Source organism: Aegilops tauschii, chromosome 3 (assembly GCF_002575655.3).
Source record: "Aegilops tauschii subsp. strangulata cultivar AL8/78 chromosome 3, Aet v6.0, whole genome shotgun sequence".
Lineage (NCBI taxonomy): Eukaryota > Viridiplantae > Streptophyta > Magnoliopsida > Poales > Poaceae > Aegilops > Aegilops tauschii.
In genome coordinates, this window is record NC_053037.3 from 625,328,868 (window position 1) to 625,347,161 (window position 18,294).

Here is an 18,294-nt window from a genome sequence, read left to right on the forward strand (position 1 = left end):
TGTTTGTCAGTTCATTGATGGATCCTGGAGAACTAGGCAAAGAGTTGCCGGCGGACAACCCACTAGAGACAGCGATCTCCAGGAAGTGAGCACCGACCAACAAGTTGACCATGTTGGCGGGCCAACCCATGGAGACGAAGAACTCCAAGAAACAAGCACTGGCCAAAGAGTTGACGACGTTGGCGGACGAACTCCTCAAAGAAAGTTGGAAGAACAGCAAGGGCCCCACCGTGCCTACCCCAGAAACTCTGATGGCCACCTATGCGAGGCTCAAGGCCGAGTTTCAGGAGATAGTCGCCATTGAGAAGCAGTATTCCCCTGGCAAGGTGATGGCCCCCATCGAGGACGAGGAGATGGCCCCCGGAGGGATGGGATCCCCCGGTGAGCTGCACAAGGTAAAAAATAATGGCTTATTACTATAGCTGTGGTTTTTGATTATTTGCAATGCGCTTGCTAATATGTTAGGGTTGTGCAGGTGCCGGTGGACGTCCTTGATGATTCCGATGTCGCGGCCCGTCCTGTGGACAACACCCCAGAGATCGTTTTCAATGTCGCGGTCCGTCCTGTTGGCATCGCCCCGGAGATCGATTCCGATGCCGCTGTCCATCCTGTGGACATCGCCCCAGAGATCGATTCCGATGTCGCGGCCAGTCCTGTGGACATCGCCCCAGAGATCGATTCCCATGCTGCTGTTCGTGCTGTGGTCAATGCCCGAGAGATCGATGTCAAGAAATAGTTGGTCGCGCTAATCCTTCAGGATAGTTTGCATTGCCCTGTGTTTAATTACCAGAACGATGCGTGTTATCAAACCATCTTAGGGCTAGTGCAGTGTCTTGTGTGGGCGGTACTTGCTACTTTTGTTTGATAGTGAATCATGCGAACCCTCTCCGAGTTATGGAAACAGATGTATCCTCACCAGCTTTTGATGTAATATATGGCATGCTTAGATGTAAGTTTGAACTGTTTATCATATCAGCAGGGCTTATTTGATGATTCTTGGTGTTAGTAGGCTAGCTAGTGTGCGAGCTATAGTACTTGCAAAACACTCACCGAAGAGAAATGTTGGGGCTGATGAGCTCGTGGTACGCTTATACTGATCCGTCGTCGATCGGCCAATAGCCCAAGCTCCTAAAATTGTAGGCCTAGCGATCGATCAGACAGTAGTCGACACAGATACATTCAGGCCTCATTTGGTTCATAGGGTAGGAAAATCGTAGAAAAAGTACAGAGACGTACAACACAAAATCATAGCAGTACAGAGACGTCCCTCCGTTCCAAAAGAGATGAGTCAACTTTGTACTACTAACTTTGAAACGGAGGGAGTACAAATCCTAGGCGGGCTAGTTTGGCCTAGTGGGTTTTAGTGATATGACGTGGTACAGTGTCGTCCAGTCTTCGCGTGTGGTAGCAGTACTGCGGGTAGAGTAAGTTTTCTTGAAGAAGCGGAATTCAACGAAGTCATGATGGTTCCTTCGTCCGACTAACTTACATTGGGAAAGGCTGAGCCTGCGCTACGACTGGGGTGGACCAGGATAATTTTGAGCATGGTAGGTGGACCAGGCTGGTCGATGTCCCACATGTCGGCGAATGAAAGTATTCTTTCCGATATAGTGGACGAGCAACGAGTATTCATTGTTTAATTTTGATGAAACCTATTGTCTCCACCGTTACGATGAAGGAGTGTGAAACACGGCAGCCCAGTGAACTTCGCATGTGCACCACTCCCTCCTTCCTCATGTAATACTACCATAGTGTTGACTATAAGGTTGGCTATAAGGTTACAACTTTTTCTCACTTTCTCTCTATCTATTTCCTCTCAAATGTTTTTTACCTTTCTTTTTTTAGACACAATTGTTTTTTATGCCTCTTTTTTTAGAATTAGTTGTTTATACCTAGGAGCACGTGTAGAGACGGGCTCCTGCAGATCTCTCTCCTCCACATAAGCGGGCTTAGGGCATGTACGATGGTTCTATTGTAGGGATGCCACATAGGATAAATGATGAGGTGGAGGAATGAGAAATGATAAGAAAAGGCTTGTCTTCTCTTATTTAAGAGGAGACAAGAGATGATCTCTTAGCACAATATGTTTCACCATGTTTTTAGGAATAACTAGTTATTGAAGATAAGGCTAAGAGATGATCCATTGTACACATGTTTTTTTGTCATCTCTAAATTACATGCAAGACTTATGATAAGACTATCTTATCAACCATTGTACATGTCCTTTATAGCCCAGAATTTTACTGGTACTACTTGCTATGAATGTGGGCAGCTGGCCTCTAAGGGGGGAGCGCGCGCGCTGAGGTGGTGGGGTGGGGGAGGGGTTCTGGTGGGCCAGGGCGGTAAGAAGCGGGCTTGGAAGCGGTGCGGACTCCCGCATGGCCCACCTCACATTATCACCACATATTTCTTGGAGTCCGTGCACGGCGGGTGGGCGATCTCTTCTCCCTCCCCCGTCTCTTTCCTCTCAGCCGACGCCCGCTGAGCGATTAGATTTCGGCTATCGACGGTTTATTCAATTGCAGTCCCACATGTCAGTGAAAATGCAAGACAATGCGTGTCCCCTCTGGTGAGCGGCGTGCGAGCCGGACTGTCGGGGGTGCGATGTGAACGTGACGCGTACGAGTTGTAAGTGTGCCACCTTTTCCTTTTGAACTTGCAAAGCGTAACATTTTCGTGCGATCGATTGATAGAAATCCAGAACAAAATGACGAGGGCGGTGCTTTCCCGCGCGTTAGGCGGGCTACTTTGAGTGATATGACGTGCTACAGTGCCGTCCACTTGCTCCATTTTTATGTAAGCAAGAGTCTACACACTTATGTGGGAGGAGTGCGGAACACGGCGGATCTGATTTTGAACGAGGGATAACTGTTTCCTGCGAAATAATGGAGCACTGTTAGCAATTATAGCATGATAGTTAGGGCATCTCCAGCGTTGGCCCTCAAATTTACACCGACATCTGTCCGAGGACACTAATGGATGCCATCTAATGCTGCCCACATACCTTTCGACAACTATATGAACTAACCGGACGAAATTCGTGCAAACAAAGCAAATTTCAAATTGACCGGATGAAATTCATTACCTTTTGAGAACTTTTCCTATAAACAGGACAAAATTCATTACATATTTCGCACAAACCGTACTAAAACCTACTGTAAACCTAATCTAAATGATCGCCGGGCCTCGACCACCATGTCCGGTCATGAACCCGAGAAATCCGGCCATTGCCTTTGCCTCCCTATCCGCCTCGATAACCTCCTCCTCCGGAGCACAAGGTTATGAAGATTTCCGCCTCCACATCGCCATCAAGCGGCTAATCGACCGCCGATTTTTATCCCACCAAGCTTGGCGTCGACTGAGTGGAGGAGCGGTGGCCTTCCTGGGACCAGAGCGGTGGCGACCTAACATGTACTACTCTTCCTCGCTGCCGGCTTTGTGGTCGTGGCGGCGGAGGGCGGCCGGGGGGGGGAGCCGGTGATCTCCTTCGTCTGCTCCTGCGAGAGTACGTCCAAGAGAGCTTTGGAGCGTGCCCGGAGCGGAGCCACCGATGTCCTTCGTCTGCTCCTGCGACAGTACGTCCGAGAGAGCTTTGGAGTGCCCGGAGGCCATGGTTGGAGTGGTGCCAACAGAAGGAAGGGACCAAAGGAGAATGAGTGTGGGTCCTTGGCTATGGCTGGGAGCTGGGGCTCAAGTTAATATAGCGGGCGAATGGCAATGAGCCGCGGCAGACGGATGGACGGCTGGCACCGGAGTAGGTTCGTCGGCAGCCGCGTGTCATTAATGTTGGCAGCGGACGGAAGGATGGCCGTGGTGTCATTAACGCGGAGCAGTCGCTTGCACTGGGATGCCGCGCGGGAGGCACTCTCTCGGCCGTCGCGCTGCTGCAATGCCGACGCCAGTGAGAGGTCGCGTCGGGCGAATGCGGACGCTGCTTCAGTGACTTAACCGCAGGCGCATTGTCTCACTGACATGTGGGCCCAACGGGTATCTGGCCCGCATGTCAGTGACTCACCAACTGCACCTGCAGTTAAGGCCGGTGAATGCGGCATTGACGTTCTGGAGAGACGGTGATCGTTTCGGGCGGGAAGCGCGCGCTAGCGATGGAAGGGGTTTTGGTAGGCCAGGGCGGTCAGACGCTGGCGTGGTGGTAAAATGTGAACTCATGGATGATGAGCCTTTGAAGCGTATGCGGCACGTATTGACAACCAGGCGTCCATGCAACCGCTCTTGTCGCCAGCTAGCATTCGACGACCACCATTAGACACCACACAACCATGCATAACTTACGAATAATGGACGAATCGATCAGACACACACTCGTCTGCAGTGGCACTATGATCGGTTGTTCACGATAGTACATACTCCGCACCAAGTACCCTCTCTAGCTAGGCTGTTTTATAGATTGTCGTTGTGATGGACGATATACATGAGCAAGGCGCCGAGTTGCGAGTATGACCATTGGTGTTGAGCCAGGTGAATACATGCTCGGTGTTCGCGGAGGCCTCCAGCAAACGTCTAAATAGTAATGTCACATACGCATAATTTTGGTTTTTATTTCTTTCTCCACTGACAGGTAGGCCCGCATAGATAGATAGATAAAGAACACGGGCTGATGAGGCGCATGCGGACTGTTGACTGGTCAACCAGACAAATATGGAGCTATACGCTAAGCCAGTGACCGTATAATCACCATATCTCGTATACAATGATCAAAGTGAGCTATCAAGACAAGTTCAATGACCGCCAATGCATTTTACTCGGTAATAAATGACTAGGATTTGAAGGGGAATCCAAATTTCCTTCGTTTTCTGTCCTTGAGCTCTTGACAAACCAATGCACTTTACGGTTGTCCGGCCACTCCACCCAAGAGCTGTCACCAAGCATCGTTCATGCCACCGCACCACACACTAACCGGTAAAGAAGCGATGGCATCCCGCCGCGCCGAGTTCCTCGCCGCCCACGACCGCACACAGAATGGCAGGGAAGCGGTGGCACCCCGCCGTGCCGAGTTCATCGCTGCTCGCGACCTCACACCTATGTGGGCGAAATTTGAAGCTGCCAAGGCCGAATGGGCGGTAGAGCAAGAGGCAGCCAAAGCCGCACAGAGGGAGCGGAAAAGTCAGAAAGCACTCAAGAAAAGAGAGGCCCGCCGCCGCAAGAAAGAAGAGGATGCACGCGCTGCTGCGGAGAGGTCGGCGGAGATCCAAGCACGGTGGGGTGTCGCCGACAAAGCCGGGAAGGAGAAGGATGGCGTCTGGCCAACATGTGAGAAGTAGTAGTACTAGTAGTTAGTGTGTGTGTCTGTGTCGCCCGTACGTTCGTTTAGTTAATTACGAGCATGTACCAGTACTACTAGTTACTACTGTAGTTTTTAGAGCAAATTACCAGTACATTAGCATAGACTCAATGGAAAAATTCCTATCCTATGCATCAAATGGCATCTCTTTCTCTATAGGAATTGAGATGCATGTCATCTCACTTCCTATGATTTTCATATTCCTATAAATTTCCTATCCTATGAACTAAAGGAGGCCTCTGCTGGAGTAACTACTGTAGCTAGCAGAACTGCTGGTACAGTAGTTTTCTTCAAGAAGCGGAATTCAACGAAGTCATGATGGTTCCTTCGTTCGAGCAACTTCCCAGTGGGTAAGGTTGGGCCTGTGATTTGATGGCTCATTAGTAATTACTGTGGCGCGACGACCGGGGTGACTCTCCCTTGGAGTTCTGCGGGCATGGCAAATGGACCAGGATGGTCGACGTCCCACATGTCGGCGAGCGGAAGTATTATTTCTAATATCGAGGAGCAAGGAAACCGCGTGGTATAGTATAACTGGTGATTTATATTTATTTTTTATTTCTAATGAATGCTAGCGTTTCAACTCTTACGATGAAGGAGTGCCAAACACACAACACGTGCTGGATGTCCCACACGTCAGCGAAAGGAGTGGGACATGAACAGCGTGGTAGAGCGTCTCCACTTCTGGGTCGGAGACCACACGTAGTAGTACTACTGTACTAGTGGTATGAACAATACAAAGTGCGACCCGGAGAGAAAGACACGTCTAGTTGGAAGTTCTCGGGGCATACACGTAAACAAATATAAAACCTAATATGTTCCTCCAATTAGTGTAGTAGTAGTAGAGTACTTAGTCACATACTCCATAACATCACCGGGCATTGCACGTACAACATTTAGTGGTAGTAAGAGACAAATGCCTATATGCCACGCATGTTCATACTATTTGTGCCTTTCTACTTCACTTACTGCGCTACATTTCACAAGTTCGCACGTCCACTCCTGGGTACATGTCCGTCTCATAGTTCTAGTCCTACGTGTTCTTCATATAAATGGAACGATCCTTGCATGACATGTGCACCTTGATGCTAGATGTGTCGCTTGTTGGCAAAAGGATGAACAAAGCTCACGTAAAAAAGAGAGTGGAAGAACATAGATTTCCGACGACCGAGAAGGAGCAATGATCCTCGGGATGGAGCGTCTGCACTCATAATATTTTATATTATTCGGCGATATAAAATCAACCAATCATCTCCACAGTGGACTGGAAGAGTACGAAACACGGCAGCCCAGTGTAGTTACATCATACTAGTACATAGCTAACCCACGCTATCACCATATTTCTTGGCTTCCGTGCGACACCTATCTCTAGTAATCTAGCAGCCCGTATCACTTCTCCCTCCTTGTCTCTCTCAAAGTGCGGCGGGCTGGCGTTTTTGTCGTCTATTGAGGTAGGTTAACTCATCACATGTTAGCGACATGCTAAGAGCATTCTAAAAAAATTCCTTTCACGTTCCGTTTTCAAAAAGAAAAAAATCCTTTCACGTACGAATTTGACTGTATGCTTTGAGCAACTTGCATGTCCTATACTGCTCCTGTTTGGATACTCTAACTTAGCTACAGGTTAGACTAACCCTGAACTAACTGTAGCGAAAGAGGTGTTTGGGTGACAGGGTTAGATTGACAATAAATGCACTTGATGGAGAGAGAAAAGTGATTTTTCAGTGGTCCCAATGAGAACTATCTCTAGTTAGCACCTCTTGGGTGGGATAGTTTTTTTGGTGGGTTCGGTGCAACTTGCACCAATTTAAACCCTCATGCTTGGATACTTTAGGGCTATTTGAGCCCCAACTAGCTCAAACTAACTCTAACCCATGGATTCAAACAGGGCCTATGGCCAGCCTCGACGCGGAGCAGTCGCGTGCACCGGGAAGCGGCGCTCTCCCGGCCGTCGCGCCGCTTCAAAGCCGGCGCCAGTGAGAGGTCGCCTCCGCTCTGGCCGGGCATTAATGCGGCACTGACGCTCTAGGGCGATGCTGACCGTTTCACGCGGGAAGCGCGCGCTGGCAAGGGAGTATATGTTTTGAACCGTTTCAGGTGTAGTACTGGTAGTTTGCAAAACTACTCAATTATTACACTCAGTTTCCTAAGAAATTGTGGTAAAAAACGTTACTCCACAGCCCGCTTCCCTTCTCCTTCCTCTTCCACCGCCCGCGCACATCCGCGGGAAGCGACCGGTCAACCCTTATATAAGAGTGCTAGCACAAAAAGATGCATGCATGACCACTAAAATTTCCAGATTAAAGCGCCGCTTCGGCGGGAGTATGGCGTATGTTGTTACCTTCGGCCGGGCCATGGCTACCGGGCGACGGCGACCAGAGAAGAGGCGGTGGGAGGGGAATGAATGCAGCTACTGTTTGGGTTCGTCGTCCGGCTAGAATAAATGCGCAGCATCACGTGTACCCGCGGGTGCACAAATTGTAACATATGTGTCTGCTTAAGTGGGCATCACGTAACTGGTGTGTGTGTGTGTGTGAGAGAGAGAGAGATTCTGAGAGATAGAGTGCGTGTGTGCGACTCTACTCTTCGGACATGTACTCAACCTTTTGCATCGGGATATAAGTATAATGGTATTTACTTTAGCTAGTGATTTACGTGGCCATGTTAACGTGGTTGTGTAAAAAAATGTCACTTCCTGCTCGTGATTAGCGTTATATAATTACCAGCAAGATGCTCGTGCATTGCACGGAACATCAATATGCATTTTTTTACAAAACACCTGTTGTGATTTACCCACGCAGGAGTAATCCCATGTGTAAAAACTAATGATATTTCGAGAATTTTATCGGAAAACTGGTATCTCGAGAATGTCATCGAAAAAAAGAAAGATGAGAGATAAGGTGAGGAGGAGTGGAGCGTGGTGGTGACTGGTGGTCGGAATGGGCAGAGGCATGGGGATGGACGGCACCGGCAGGCGGCAGCGGCCACCATGCTAGATTGTTCCACAGACTTTCTTTTTTAATTGCTCAGCAATGAGGTTGTGGGAGATAAGCATGTGGAGAGAGGTGAGGCTATCTTTTGTAAAATTGTCATAGTTTGCTTTCTATCCGTCAGATATATATCAGACGGTCTATATTACAAGATGGCAGGCAGACCATCATCGCCAACTCGGTTTTTATAAGGGTACAGATGATAAGTTTGCTAACTACTAAAGTAAAGTGGAATTTTTCCATGTTATACAAGTAAATTAAGGTGATTGTTTATCATACGGGTAAGGGTGGATGAAGGGTGGTAGGAACAAATGCTCGGCCTAGAGCATGTGTGTGTGAGATGGAGTCTCAGTGTGTGTGTGTGTTTGTGTGTGTGAGAGAGAGAGAGAGAAAGATGGAGTCTTAGTGTGTGTGTGTGTGTGTGCGTGTGCGTGTGATGGAGTCTTATTGTGTGTGTGTGTGTGTTTGTGTGTGTGTGTGTGGGTGGGTGTGTGTGTGTGTGTGTGTGTGTGTGTGTGTGTGTTTGTGTGTGTGTGTCGCAGGGTCCTCGGTGGCGTATGTAATTTAAGTGTGCATGGCTTCATCATGGAGAGGTGATGTGTATGGCAGAGGCCACCAACGATGGGGTGCGAGAGAGAAAATGCCCGTAGAGAGGGAAGAGAAGGTGTGTGCGCGTGAGAGTAGTCGACATCGAGAGAACGTGTTTGTTCGAGAGACACTGAGGAAGACTACTATATATCGATGGTGCATGTAGGTGGGAATTAAACGAAGGGATGGTCTTATTGGTTTCGGGGATATAGGGGAAGAGTGAGAGGGGGGTAGCTAGAGGGAGATTGTTAAGTGTGAGTGTGTGTTTTACCCATCCAGGCGGAAGTTATGTGCACACAAGAAGACAACGATTCCATGTGGCGTTAGGGTTGAGGGTAATTAACTACGTATGGAGACATAGAGACCTTGAACGTGCATGTGTGAGAGGTATACATGTATACGTGGGATGTGTGTGTGTGCACGCTCATGATCGAGATAAAAGAAAGAAGACATAAGTCATAAGATCAACGACATGGGAGAGACGGATCGGTATGACAATATGCATGAATGTGAGAATGCAGGGAAGAAGGCCCGGCAATTAAGCATGTGTTTTTGTCTTTAAGAGATAGTGGCGTGGGCTGGAGCATGCATCTATGGCGAGCAGTGGGAGTGAGGCACAACGATTGTGCAAAAGAGATCAACCTATAAATGAAAAAAGGTTGACGGAGAAAAAGATAAATAGAAAGATAAAGATGCTAGCTAGTGTGCGTTAGAGATAGGAGTCGAGTGGATCAGAAGGCTGAGTTATGGGTGATGGGTGTGAGAGAGATGAAGAAAGGGTGCATGTGACTGACATACAACAAATATCGGAGAGAAATGAGATCCCGAGAGACGGATTTTTGTGTCTGCGAGAGAGAAAGATATTTCAAAACGAGAGTGATAGCTAGACAGACATATGAGGGAATGCAAGATATCTCTAGGGAGAGAGAGTGTGTGTGAGCGACATACAAGAGAACAGTGGAGAAATATGAGACCCTGGGAGACAGAGTTTGTGTTTGTGTGTGAGAAAGAGATATTTAAGAGGAAGAGTCGTAGGTTCTCATACCTAAGGAGCGAAAGACATCTCTGTATGAGGGGTGTGCGAGTGGCACACAGGGGAATAGTAGAGAGAAATGAGACCCCAGGTGACAAAGTTTTGTGTTTGTGTGAGAGAAAGAGATTCCACATGGAGAATCATAGTTAGAGACACATAGCAGGGAGCCAGATATACTTAGAGAGAGATAGAGTGATGAAGGTCGAGGGAGAGAGTACCGTTAGTGTGTTACGAAGATAAAAGATCATTGTCGATATACAGGTAGCACGAGAGATACCCGAGAGACGATGAACACGTATAGGTCTAGAGAGATAGTCCTATATAAGCATGAGTGATAGTTATATGAGACGAATATCTGGATTAAATGGGATTCAAATATTTAAACTGGAGATCACAACATTGATAATATCATAACGCAAATTGGTGTATCAAACATGCATATTCATTTGAATTTGGGGACACGTGTAATGTTATATAGTTTATCAATATTGGTGATCCATAGATTCTTTAATTAGAAACAATGCATGGTTATATGCAATTAATGTCTAAACGGGATTACACTATATGTTGCGTGTGTGAAACACACTATACATGTTTGAGAATTAAAAAACCCCATATGAAACACACATTAATTGGAGACAGTTAGCGAGGAATGCATACATTGGATTTCAACATAAAGTGGTTTCAAATATTTGAAAATCCAAATTGATGGATACATCCTTATGAATCTGAGATCATGCCATTTGTAAACCATATTTATGTATAAAGGGTGTTGTGCTTTTGAAAGTATATATAAAAAATGATGTATATAGAATTTTATTCCAATCAAAAATGGATCCTGCCCGAAAAAAATAGAATACAAACGGGATTCGAATTGAGTTGGCACGGTAAACACGCACTCTGCAAAATTTGAACGAAGCGGGGAAAGTCGCAGTAACCGCCCGAAACCAAAATCTGCGAGATGGAAATTACTACTGCCTATCCCTGCCACGCAAAGCCTATCTGCTCGATTCCTATAGGTTTCGATGGGGGTAGGTTTGTAATTTCACTCAAACGTGACATAACCGCCTCTCACCCGGATTCATACACGGTGGGCGCCAAAACACAGTGTGTCCTCGGCCGAAATCGACTCCCTCCCCGATTCATACACGGTGGGCGCCAAAAACAAACTCTCGTCGGCAAATATTCGGTGTATGCGAGATTACCGTCCTATCCCCAACCAACTAATATTGTTGTAATGTAGGAAATTTGAAACGAGGGCTAATTTGTAAATTTCCTCGCATTTTAGACAAGCGCGCCCTGAAGACATGGTTCCCCCCTTCCTCTCCACCTCCATTTCCCCATTTGTACTCTGTGGGCGCCAAAACACCCCCTCCACCCCAGCCTCCTCCGTCCGCCACCCCATCCACCGCCGTCCTCCTCCACCATGTCGGAGCTGATACCCCGACGCCGCCGTACATTACAAGAGATCAACCTCCCTCATCCACGGCTTCGGACCGGGATCCTTACATCCCGTCTTCTCGCTTCATCCCCGCCGTCGTCCACCTTGCCGGCGCCGCTCCTATGACCGTCTCGTCCACCGCGCCCCGCCGCCGCCGTCTACCCTCCTAGATCTGCTTCCACGCCGCCGACAGCCATCACTAACGCAACACCGTCAAATTCTTAGCAGATGCATACACGGCGCCGCACCAGAGGCGGTACTCTTTCGTATCTGCTCAACTTATATATCGCAGCAAGAAAATAGATCGCCACTGATTTACTCTGATTTCTTGTCCATCACTTACTTGCTAGTTGAAAGCAAACATTGGTTGTGAAGTTACCTTTGTTCGGTTTGCACCTTTAGATCCGCCATGGCACGCTCAACACTATACTCCCAATGCTTATGGTTTTCCCCTTTTATATTCCACACTCGTTAAATCACAGTAGACTAAATTTCAAAATTGGGTCAGTCGATTATTCAAAGCTCACCGGAGTTCGTCGGTGCGAACGAAGGGGCTCGGGTGGGGACGGTGGTTGTGGGGGGCGGTGGTGGGGCCTCACCGAACGAAGAAAACTCGACGCGGGGGGGGGGGGGGATGGGGGTGGGGGTGGCGGAGGAACACAGGCGGTGGGGGCCGGTGGTCCGGCCGGCGGCCCGTGCGTTGTTCTGTATGGGAAGAATCAGAGACGAGGAAGAAGAAGGGTTAGGAGACGTAGGATCTTCATCCAACCGCCTGAAATGGTCGACTGACCCAAATGACAAAAGTCACGTGACTTACATGCAGACATGCCTTTATATGCAGTACCATCATCGTACCTGCTTAGCACTGCTCCTGAATCCATCAAGCTAAACAACGTGCCACTCATATTTCCAAACTTGTTGCTCAAGTACGAATCTGATATGATGTTGATATTACTAAAACAGATAACATTTAATTGGTCAGCTAATGCTCCTACTTTACTTTCAAAGAGCACGTGCACCACATATATGGAGGCAGCAGGGAGTTGCTTTCTTAATGCGCTCTGGTTCATCATGTGTGGGCACTACACAACGAACATTTTATTATCCAAAATCTGCTTGCTCTTCTTTAGCATGTTCCTCTTCCGTTCTTCTTTAATAAGTACTCTCTCCGTTCCTAAATACAAGTCTTTGTATAGATTCCACCATGGACTACATATGGAGCAAAATGAGTGAATCTACACTCTAAAATTTATCTAGATACATCTGTATGTGATCCATAGTGGAAATCTCTACCAAGACTTATATTTTGGAACGGAGGGAGTATGATAGTAGTACAGTATGTTCCTTGTAGTGAAGATGTGCAGGGACATTTGCAGTGTAGAGGTCTATATGGTCGGTTGTAATGAACACTTTGAACTCTTCGGACCTCTTTGATTCGTAGGATTTTGTAAACATGGGAATAAGATTTGTAGTGGCCTGCCCACTTGAATCCTATAAGAATAGCAAGGAAATGCGGGGAGCTATGTCGCCTTTGAGAGTTACACTGATATTAACAGTACCGCACCTTCAGTTGAAGAGAGCTGGTATCCGAAGCCTTTTTAGCCGTACCGGCAATACTAGCACATATATTCCAGCAAGTTCCACTTAGCTGATTTTACTCTGATGCTTACGGTTTTCCCGTTATATCTACACTATGATCTGTGTAGCTGCTTTGTGTCGCACTAGCAGCAGTCCACTCTTGAAGCAAAACACTGCAATGACTTACAAAATTGGCACCAAGGCATTGAGTGCCATTCTGGATGCAATGAAACTCATACGCTCCCCACCTGTTGACTCTTGTTCAGAATATGATCCTAATGACTCTTGTTCAAAATTGTCACATATAGAGAGACAACATGGAATTGCATTTCTTTGGGCGCTCTGATTCATCATGAGTGGGCAACCAACATTTTATGCAATTAAGCGGAACCTCAAGAATATGCTTCCTCTTCTGTTATTTAACATGTTCCTCTTTTGTTATTATGTATTTAGTACGTACAGTATGTTCCTTGTCAGGAAGGGAAGCAGGGACATCTGCAGTCAACAGCAGATAGAGCTGGCCTGTACGTGCTCGATAGGCTTTCAATTTCTAGCAGCAATACAACACCGTATTTTCAAGCCAGTTCCACTTTCCCGATTTATATATCGTGGTTATGGTGTGCCCCTTTTATGTACACTATGATCTGCCTAGTTGCTGTGTGCTCTTGTCATCATGGTTTGGCAATAAACTCTCTATACAGTATATTTTGAACCTATCATCTGCCAACTATCCTTACTTCTGGAGCCTATTTTTTGTGTACTTGTGCCAGATTATATAAATGCACGCACCATATTACATCACACATGAGCTCTCTCATCAGAATCCAATGATAGCACACAAGTGTTTACAGGGGCGCCCCTATATTAGAATATCCTCTGCATTACAAAGATAATCTCACAACTATTTGTGTTTTCATGGTTCTCAGATATTATACGTATTTACAGTGAATAACAGAATCCGCGGATCAGAAGAATATTGTGGAACACTGCAATGACTTACAAAATTGGCACCAAGGCATTGAGTGCCATTCTGGATGCAATGAAACTCATACGCTCCCCACCTGTAGATTCTTGTTCAGAATATGATCCTAATGACTATTCAAACCTCGAGGAGTCAAAGGTAGATGGTCTGTCATGTTCACCCATCAAGGTGCCTGTTCTAATTTGGCAAGGTTTTATTGATTGCGCATATCTTGCATATGTTGTCTTGCATTTCTTCTACTTTGTTGCACCGCCATCTGCTTAGTTTACTCATCATATATGTCGAGATGCCATGCCCATCCATTATCAATACATATTCCATCTGTCATCATACCATGTTTTTCCACTCAAATGCTGTTATTGTGCATCAGACATCAAAAAGGAAGAGGGTGATTGCCGAACCTGAAGGAGCACCAGCAAAGTCCTTGAAAAACGTGGTTGTGCCGGAGAAATCAGACAGCACCCCACTTATATTGGTTGTACAACCAGTGACACAAAACGTAGGACCGACTCGAGCAGACTGTACCCATACTTCATTGGCCACACCACTAGCCCCACCACACAGGACCTGCACTCCAGCAAAAGGTATGCCGATTTCAGTTGCCATAGCACCAGCCATACCACAGAAAAATCCCACTCCAGCAAAAAGTACAGCAAGTCCACCGGCCGAAGACCTATCCCAACTACAGAGGCGGCCAATTCCTGCAGATTGGAACCCCATTCCAGTTATTCCCAGTTTAAAAGACAATGCTTTCAATGTTGTTAGGGACTACGTGCATATATTCCCATCATGGGAAGATTATAGTGAAGACAAACACCATTTTCACATCTTCCTGTCCCACTTACGTGTAAGTGCTATTATTCATGGTGATTATTTTCCTGTTTTCTACTGATTGAACACATCAATGATTTATATTACATTGTTGTAAGTAGGCGAGGGTCAATCTGGATAGTCATGACGAGCAAAGCTTGCTTGCGCTTTTCAAGGAAGCATTGCAGCAGTATTGGTGTTACCTGAGGAAATCACACTTTGATGGCAAACGAATTTCTGGTGAAGTCTCCTGTGCTAAATTTAGAAGAAATTGAATGGAAAAACCTTGTTATGCACTGGTCTCGTTCCGAGGATGAGGTACTGTCTATGATATCGCATGACAATTTGAACTTCTACTTTTCCGCATGTGCCTTACGGATCTTTTTTGTAGGACATCTGCTCGAAAAAGAATTTCGGTTTGAAAAGAATGACAGGATATCGCAAATATGTTGTCCGCTGCTTTGCTCTTGTTAGTACCTCTTGTCCTGTATCACTGTACTTGCATACATACCTAGTTCATTATGTGACAGCAGTATGCATGATAGCTTGCTTATCAATTGTTCGCTCCAAATTATCTGATCTGTATGAATGGTTACATTAGTGTAGAATATATCCAATGCCAATGAAATTTTTTAGCTCTGCATTGTTCTTGTAAGTACCTGCTGTCCTTTATCAGTGTACTTATATTGACAGGTAGTTGTTCATGTACCATCACTCTGCAGCTTATTTTCCTTTGCCCTTCATTTTCTACATATAAGATCTATATTTACTCTTACCATAAGGTTGGATAACACCGATGGTACTGAAGAAGTTTAGCTCTGCATTGCTCTTGGCTGTACCTTTTGCCTGTATCGTTGTACTTACATTTATAGCTACTTGGTTATGTAGCATCACTCTTCATCTTATCTTAAATATTCTCCATTTTTTCTTATATTGTCACATCTATATTTACTCTTAGCAAAATGTTGAATAAAGGCAATACTTATGAAGAAGATTCTATGGTAAACTTCTTGAATTGCCCCCCCCCCATCAACACGGACAAGGCTTTATAGAGCCTGCCTTCACGAATAATGTAAGTTTGTCCTTCTTAAGCCTTCAAACTTTGTTGTGTATATTTGGTTAGGCATGACTGCAACAGCTGTTTATTTTTGGTGTTTGCATCAAATTGCATGTTTAAAGTTTATTATGTACTCCCTCCGTCCCATAATATAAGAACGTTTTTTACATTAGTGTAGTGTAAAAAACGTTCTTATATTATGGGACGGAGGGAGTAGTTCATAAACAAAAGTTTGTCCTTCTCAATTTAAGTTTTCAGTTGTACAACCAAGTTCCTTCTTCATACCATGTAAATTAAACTATACAGAGGAAGTGATCTTATTTTGCCAATCTGAAACGGGATAAATTGACAGCACACTAACCATTGATACTTATGAGTTTTTGATCTGTAATCCAGTGGTGTCGTGAAGCTGCCAACTCCTTCACAATGTCATTTCCTGCCATGTCTTGAACTGAACAATACCATATTGTGTTAATGCTATTTTAAACTGTGTCACTTTATTCGTCAGTAAAAATTGTGATGAATTGTCAGCACTGATACTTATATGTGCAAAACCTGTCATCTGTCTACTTGTTTATCTTTCAGAGTGAGGAGGATATAAGTGTCAAACAAGTGCAGTCTCACCAGCTTGCTCAGCTGCTTGCGCTGCAGCTCCCGAGCAGGGCTAACCTTTCTTGAACTCTATTGAAGTGTTGTCGGTTTTGTATATTATTTTGTCGGCATGTTTAATTGCACTCGTGGCGATCTTTGATGCCCAGTGTATGTAATTTGCTGTCTGCTTGTGCTTTATTATCATAGTGGCGAACTTTGATGCCCAGTGAATGTAATATGCCGTAATTTCTTTATTGTATAGTCTAGATTTTTTTCTTTCATGATGCTGCAGTTATTTTACTGTATATATATCCTGTCTTCGTAGTAAACCGGCCAAACCGTAAAATTACGGTACATAATCGGGCCATCATGCAAATCACCATGTATGATCCGCATCATGGGCCCCGTCATCTTGGTCCGTTAACAGGCCTAAATGTAAACTGGCCCACTAGTAGATTCGGGCCTTTAATAGGCCGAGTAAACCGCCGGCCCTATTTTCCCAAGAAAACTCAATGGGGCTTTAGGAGGCTGAAAAGTAGGTTGGGCCTGAAACGTGCCGAACAGCTCAGGGGCCGGAAGCAGGCCGAAATAGACCCCGGCCCATGATTGTGCCAACCAAATCATCGGCTTATAACAGGCCAAAATTGTCTCGGTCCTTGTTTGGCCCAATCAGATTATCGTCTGTGAGCAGGCCGGATGCAAACGGGGCCGTAGTTAGGCCCAACTATATGACGGGCCTTTAACATGCCGAAATATATATAGGGCTGAAATGTTAAAAATGGGCCTTTAACAGGCCGAAACTAATATCAGGCCGAATTACTAAGTGGGCTTTTATCAAGTGGGCCCAAAAGCATAGCGTCCAGTTGACGGGCCGAATCTGATATGGGCCATAATTTAGCCCAAAGCCTCTCAAAGGGCCGGATCTGATCTGGGCCGTAATTTGGCCCACAACGTGGTAGGCTTTTAACGGGCCGGATCACATATGGGCCTTTATTAGGCCCGGAACGTGGCAAGCTGTTAATGGACCGGATCAAATATGGGCCGACATTTGGCCCAAAACATGGCAGCCTGTTAATGGGCCGGCCAACTAGTGTCATCAAAATCTTTTGGGCCTTCAACTGGGCTGGCCCATTATGGTCGGCGAAATCTCGTGGGCCTTTAGCTGGGCCGGCTTATTATGGTCGGCAAAATCTTGTGGGCCTTTAGGTGGGCCAGCCCATTATGGTCCGCGAAATCTCGCGGGCCTTTAGCTGGGCCGACCCATTATGGCCCGCAAAATCTTGTGGGCCTTTAGCTGGGCCGGCCCATTATGGTACGCAAAATCTCGTGGGCCTTTGGCTGGGCCGGCCCATTATGGACCACAAAATCTTGTGGGCCTTTAGTTGGGCCGACCCATTTAAACTTTATGGGCCACTTTTGGGCCGGTCCACGTGTCAACATTTCATAAGCGCATCTCGCCCATTGGGTGAGTGACACCTGTCCCAACGGTAAGCCGACACGTGTTTCCTCCAGCCAATGATGATTTTACACGTGGAAAATCCCCATTGGTCGGGGCTGTTAACGGGTTATCGGATCCAAAACCGGACCCGATAGCTTAACGGCGTTCCGTTACGGTGGATGCCACGTGTCGGTCACCCTTGACGAAAGCACTTCTGTGACGCGCGATGTATCGTCATGGAAGTGGACACTTCCGTGATATTAGTTGTAGCTGATTTATTATAAACTATACTAAATTAGTGACAACTAATATGAAATGGAGAGAGGATATAAATTCAACCACGTAAGTTGTCAATATTAATCACATACGCAACAGACAGATTTATATAACTTGGCATTGAACTAATAAAAGATATCAAGCGAAACATATATTTCATACTATAGAATGCCCGTGCGTTGCCACGGGCATTTTAAAAATCTGTCCAGTT